Raw genomic sequence first — 7,582 nt, forward strand, 5'->3', positions numbered from 1 at the left:
TGGGATTTTAGACCATTCTTCTTTGGCAAACTGCTCCAGGTCCCTGAGATGTGAAGGGTGCCTTCTCCAAACTGCCATTTTGAGATCTCTCCACAGGTGTTCTATGGAATTCAGGTCTGGACTCATTGCTGGCCACTTTAGAAGTCTCCAGTGCTTTCTCTCAAACCATTTTCTAGTGCTTTTTGAAGTGTGTTTTGGGTCATTGTCCTGCTGGAAGACCCATGACCTCTGAGGGAGACCCAGCTTTCTCACACTGGGCCCTACATTATGCTGCAAAATTTGTTGGTAGTCTTCAGACTTCATAATGCCATGCACATGGTCAAGCAGTCCAGTGCCAGAGGCAGCAAAGCAACCCCAAAACATCAGGGAACCTCCGCCATGTTTGTCTGTAGGGACCGTGTTCTTTTCTTTGAAGGCCTCTTTTTTTTTTTTTTCCTGTAAACTCTATGTTGATGCCTTTTCAAAAAATAGCTCTACTTTTGTCTCATCTGACCAGAGAACATTCTTCCAAAATGTTTTTGGCTTTCTCAGGTAAGTTTTGGCAAACTCCAGCCTGGCTTTTTTATGTCTCTGGGTAAGAAGTGGGGTCTTCCTGGGTATCCTACCATACAGTCCCTTTTCATTCAGACGCCGACGGATAGTACGGGTTGACACTGTTGTACCCTCGGACTGCAGGGCAGCTTGAACTTGTTTGGATGTTAGTTGAGATTCTTTATCCACCATCCGCACAATCTTGCATTGAAATCTCTTGTCAATTTTTCTTTTCTGTCCACATCTAGGGAGGTTAGCCGCAGTGCCATGGGCTTTAAACTACTTGATGACACTGCGCACGGTACACAGGAACATTCAGGTCTTTGGAGATAGACTTGTAGCCTTGAGATTGCTCATGCTTCCTCACAATTTTGCTTCTCAAGTCCTCAGACAGTTCTTTGGTCTTCTTTCTTTTCTCCATGCTCAATGTGGTACACACAAGGACACAGGACAGAGGTTGAGTCAACTTTAATCCATTTCAACTGACTGCAAGTGTGATTTAGTTATTGCCACCACCTGTTAGGTGCCTCGGGTAAGTAACAGGTGCTGTTAATTACACAAAATAGAGAAGCATCACATGATTTTTCAAACAGTGCCGATACTTTTGTCCACCCCCTTTTTTATGTTTGCTGTGGAATTATATCCAATTTGGCTTTTTGACAATTCTTTTTGTGGTTTTCCATTGAAGACAAATTAAATGAAGATAATAATACCAAAGAATTTGTGATTGCAATCCTTTTCTGGAAGAAAATGAGTATTATCTGACAGAATTGCAGGGGTGCCAATACTTTTGTCCAACACTGTAGCTAGCAGAAAAAGGAACCCATTGAAGTCAATGGGAGGCTTTTTTTCAGTGCTAAAATTCCACACCAAATTTCACACCATTTTCCTCCGTGTGAATGGACCCTTAAATATTTCTCTCACAGTGAGTCCGAACTTTGGAGCTTCGAGAAACCATCCTTATTTATGAAGGTCCATATGATAGATTCATAAATGGGATTCATAGTTTAAGACACTGCAAAGATAGACAGTATTAACCCCTTACCGCCGATGGCATTTTTTGATTTTCGTTTTTCGTTTTTGACTCCCCTTCTTCTAAACTCCATAACTTTTTTATTTCTCCGCTCCCAGAGCCATATGAGGTCTTAATTTTTTGCGGGACAAATTTTTCTTCATGATGCCATCATTAATTAGTCTATATAATGTACTGGGAAGCAGGAAAAAATTCAGAATGGGGTGGATTTGAAGAAAAAATGCATTTCTGCGACTTTCTTACGGGCTTTGGTTTTACGGCATTCAAAATGACATGTCCCCTATATTCTGTGTTTCTGTACAGTTCCAGGGATACCAAATTTATATGGTTTTATTTACATTTTGACCCCTTAAAAAAAATCCAAAACTGTGTTAAAAAAATTTTTTTCTAAAAGTCTCCATATTCCGACGGCCGTAACTTTTTTATACGTAAGTGTACGGGGTTGCATAGGGCGTCTTTTTTTGCGGGGCCGGGTGTAATTTTTAGTTCTACCATTTTTGGGAAATGCTATTGCTTTGATCACTTTTTATTCAAATTTTTATCAGAATCAAAACAGTGAAAAAACGGCGGTTTGGCACTTTTGACTATTTTTCCCGCTACGGCGTTTACCGAACAGGAAAAATATTTTTACAGATTTGAAGAGCGGGCGATTTCGGACGCGGGGATACCTAACATGTATATGTTTCACAGTTTTTAAGTACTTTTATATGTGTTCTAGGGAAAGGGGGATGATTTGAACTTTTAATACTTTTTATATTTTTTTATATTTTTTTTACTTTTTTTAAAAAATTTTTTTTTGCATTTATTAGACCCCTAGGGGTGTTGAACCCCAGGGGGTCTGATCACTAATGCAATGCATTACAATGCTAATGCATTGCAAGGCATTGCAAAAAATCATCCTCTCTTTTGCAGGCTACATAGACCAGCCTGCAAAAGAGAGAATTTGCAGACAAGCCTGGGAGCCTTGTACAGGCTCCCGGCTGTAATGGCAACATGACGTCGGCCCTGGAGCATGCTCCAGGAGCCGGCGACCCCGGGCAAAATGGCAGCGCCCATGTGCCGCCGGGAAAATGGCGCCTCCGGCGCCTTTGACCGCGACGCCGGAGGGGTTAATGCCTCCGATCGGTCCGGGGACACTCGGCGGCTATGGCGGCTGCCAGGCTCCCGGGCGGTCGCCATAGTTACAGACCCGACATGCGCCGTACTATTACGGCATATGTCGGGAAGGGGTTAATAAATGTGCCCCATTGAGGTTAAGGCTCCACATTGCGGAAATGAAACTTTTTTTTAAATTACACAGTCAAATCCAGGAGTGGATTAAGCAGAGGTATAAGAACTTCCTACATATTTTCCATTCCTTTTGTAGCCATTCTTGGCCTAAACTCAAAAAAACATAGCATAATCTGAAAAAAAAAAACCTGCATTTCTGCAACGTGAGGCTTCAGCCTGAAGAAACTGTGAAGGAAGCTTTGTCACATAGCATAAAAGTGTGTATTAAATACAAAAAGGGAGGAGATCAAAAATAAAAAAATAAATACATTAAGTATTCATTCACAAGGAGTAAAATGGTGAGGAATTTGGTGTGGCATTTCAGTGCTGAAAAAAAGCTTCTCATTGACTCCAATGGATGCTAGCAGAAAAAGGAACCCTTTGAAGTCAATGGGAGGTTTTTTTTTCAGCACTAAAATTCCACACCAAATTCCTCACCATTTTCCTCCGTGTAAATGGACTCCTACGGACAGAATCCCTTACAAAAACGAGATGAGTAAAATCACACTTGAAACTATTTGTACCATAAATGATACTGTCCAAAAACTTCACAAACTACATCAAACAAATAATTTTGTTGTAAGTGAAATTCCTTCACCATTTTTGATAAATCTAAACCAGTGATTCATATTTGCAATAAATCTTCCATAGAAAAAGAATATCAGGCATGACCAGAGAGATTCCAAGATAGATATATCTATAGATCCAAAAATGTCTATTGAGAATTTTTTTTTTAAGACAACAAAAGCCAATATAACTTGCAAATTAATTGTGATAAGAATACAAATATTCCCAAAACAATTACAAAAAAACATATCAAACAGCATTTTTTGTGATTAAAAGGAAGAAATCAAGAAATAAGAAGAGGAAAATGCAAAAAAAGGAAAGAGTAGATGGTATCCAATCAGTTTCAGAGTGAGCACCGTATCAAAGTCATAATAGCACCGCAAGGTAAATTAGAGAAACACTTCTTATGCCATACTATTATGGCATTGGGCACCAAAGACTTGACTAGAAACCATTACTGGTTCCTGGTTTACATTCTATAGGTTTTTTAAGGGGGCATTATACTGTAGTTATATCTAGTATTATCATATATACTCAAGTATAAGCCGACCCGAATATAAACCGAGACCCCTAATTTTACCACAAAAAAACTGGGAAAACTTATTGACTCGAGTATAAGCCGAGGGGAAGAAATGCAGCAGCTGCTGGAAAATTTCAAAAATTAAAATGGTCAGAGTTTTTGGGTGCAGTAGATGCTGGGATAGGGGAAGGGGAGGGGGTGTTTTGGTTGTCTTCCATGAGCTTGGGACTGGAGTTTTTACCCCCCACTTGGAATTCAGCCTGGCTGAATATAGGGGATCTGCAGTGCTCCTATTAACCCCTTCCCGATGGAATAGGAGCACTATACCCTATAGATAGGTAGATACCATATATATATATACAGTCCTATGAAAAAGTTTGGGCACCCCTATTAATCTTAATCATTTTTAGTTCTAAATATTTTGGTGTTTGCAACAGCCATTTCAGTTTGATATATCTAATAACTGATGGACACAGTAATATTTCAGGATTGAAATGAGGTTTATTGTACTAACAGAAAATGCGCAATATGCATTAAACCAAAATTTGACCGGTGCAAAAGTATGGGCACCCTTATCATTTTATTGATTTGAATACTCCTAACTACTTTTTACTGACTTACTGAAGCACAAAATTGGTTTTGTAACCTCAGTGAGCTTTGAACTTCATAGCCAGGTGTATCCAATCATGAGAAAAGGTATTTAAGGTGGCCAATTGCAAGTTGTTCTACTATTTGAATCTCCTCTGAAGAGTGGCATCATGGGCTACTCAAAACAACTCTCAAGTGATCTGAAAACAAAGATTGTTCAACATAGTTGTTCAGCGGAAGGATACAAAAAGCTGTCTCAGAGATTTAACCTGTCAGTTTCCACTGTGAGGAACATAGTAAGGAAATGGAAGACCACAGGGACAGTTCTTGTTAAGCCCAGAAGTGGCAGGCCAAGAAAAATATCAGAAAGGCAGAGAAGAAGAATGGTGAGAACAGTCAAGGACAATCCACAGACCACCTCCAAAGAGCTGCAGCATCATCTTGCTGCAGATGGTGTCACTGTGCATCGGTCAACTATACAGCGCACTTTGCACAAATAGAAGCTGTATGGGAGAGTGATGAGAAAGAAGCCGTTTCTGCACGTACGCCACAAATAGAGTTGCCTGAGGTATGAAAAAGCACATTTGGACAAGGCAGCTTCATTTTGGAAACAAAAATTGAGTTGTTTGGTTATAAAAAAAGGCGTTATGCATGGCGTCCAAAAAGAAACAGCATTCCAAGAAAAACACATGCTACCCACTGTAAAATTTGGTGGAGGTTCCATCATGCTTTGGGGCTGTGTGGCCAATGCCGGCATCGGGAATCTTGTTAAAGTTGAGGGTCGCATGGATTCCACTCAGTATCAGCAGATTCTTGAGAATAATGTTCAAGAATCAGTAACGAAGTTGAAGTTACGCCGGGGATGGATATTTCAGCAAGACAATGATCCAAAACACCGCTCCAAATCCTCAGGCATTCATGCAGAGGAACAATTACAATGTTCTGGAATGGCCATCCCAGTCCCCAGACCTGAATATCATTGAACATCTGTGGGATGATTTGAATCGGGCTGTCCATGCTCGGCGATCATCTAACTTAACTGAACTTGAATTGTTTGTCCAAAATACCTTTATCCAGGATCCAGGAACTGATTAAAAGCTACAGGAAGCGACTAGAGGCTGTTATCTTTGCAAAAGGAGGATGTACTAAATATTAATGTCACTTTTCTGTTGAGGTGCCCATACTTTTGCACCGGTCAACTTTTGGTTTAATGCATATTGCGCATTTTCTGTTAGTACAATAAACCTCATTTCAATCCTGAAATATTATTGTGTCCATCAGTTATTAGATATATCAAACTGAAATGGCTATTGCAAATACCAAAATATTTAGAACTAAAAATGATTAAGATTAATAGGGGTGCCCAAACTTTTTCATAGGACTGTATATATATATATACTCCTGCTAGTATATATATATATATATATATATATATATATATATATATATTAGCAGGAGGACCCGGCTTCGCACGGGTATATTACATGTTATGTTTGTGTAGTGGCCTCATAAGAATTGTCCAGTTTTGCACTGGTGTATTTTGTATGTGGTTTGTGTGTATGTCCATAAGCATCATGTGATTATGTGAATCTCATTTTGGATATCAGTGAAAAACCTGTGATCAGTTGTTATGGATACCTGGAGTAAAGCTGTATCTAATCCTTCCCCATGCAGTACTGTGTTTAGACGCAAGTATCTAATCCTTGTTGGTGTGGTACTGTGTACAGATGTGTGTATCTAATCCTCCCCCGTGTGGCATTGTGTGAAGAGGCACGTATCTAATCCTACGGTAAATGAAACTGTGTGCAGACGTGCATATCTAATCTTACAGCATGTGGTACTATGTGCAGACGCGTGTATCTAATCCTCTGGCGTGTGGTACTGTGTGCAGACAGGTGTATCTAATCCCTGGCGTGAGGTACTGTGTGCAGATGCTCGTATCTAATCCTCCCCCGTGTGGTACTGTGTGCTGAGATGCGTATCTAATTATCTGGCATGTGGTACTGTGTGCAGATGCATGTATCTAATCCTCCAAAGTGTAGTACTGTATTCAGACGCATGTATCTAATTCTTTGGCGTGTGGAACTGTGTGTAGACGCGCGTATCTAATCCTACAGCATGTGGTACTGTGTGCAGATGTGTGTATCTAATCTTATGGCGTGTATAACTGTGTGCAGACGTGCGTATCTAATCCTCTGGAGTGTGGAACTGTATGTAGATGCGTGTATCTAATCCTACGGCATGTGGTACTCTGTGCAGACGTGTGTATCTAATCCTATGGCGTGTACAACTGTGTGAAGACACGTGTATCTAATCCTCCCCTGTGTAGTATTGTGTGAAGAGGTGCGTATCTAATCCTATGGCGTGTGGAACAGTGTGTAGACGCGCGTATCCAATCCCCCGGCATGTGGTACTGTGTGCAGACGCACGTATCCAATCCCCCGGCATGTGGTACTGTGTCCAGAGGCATGTTTCTAATCTTCCAAAGTGTGGTACTGTGTGCACACACATGTATCTAATCCTCCCTTGTGTGGTATTGTGTGAAGAGGCGCATATCTAATCCTTTGGTGTGTGGAACTATGTGTAGACGCGTGTATCTAATCCTATGGCATGTGGTACTGTGTGTAGACGCGCGTATCTAATCCTCCCCCGTGTGATACTGTGTGCTGAGACACGTATCTAATTCTCTGGCTTGTGGTACTGTGTGCAGAGGCATGTATCTAATCCTCCAAACTGTGGTACTGTGTTCACACACACGTATCTATTCCTCCCGTGTGGTATTGTGTGAAGAGGCACGTATCTAATCCTTCCGTTTGTGGAACTATGTGTAGACGCGCGTATCTAATCCTTCCGCTTGTGGAACTATGTGTAGACGCGCGTATCTAATCCTACTGCATGTGGTACTGTATGTAGACGCGTGTATCTAATCCTACGGCATGTGGTACTCTGTGCAGACGTGTGTATCTAATCCTAGGGCGTGTACAAATGTGTGCAGATGCGCGTATCTAATCCTCTGGAGTGTGGAACTGTGTGTAGATGCGCGTATCTAATCCTACGGCAAGTGGTACTGTGTG

Source organism: Leptodactylus fuscus, chromosome 3, assembly GCF_031893055.1.
Source record: "Leptodactylus fuscus isolate aLepFus1 chromosome 3, aLepFus1.hap2, whole genome shotgun sequence".
Classification (NCBI taxonomy): domain Eukaryota; kingdom Metazoa; phylum Chordata; class Amphibia; order Anura; family Leptodactylidae; genus Leptodactylus; species Leptodactylus fuscus.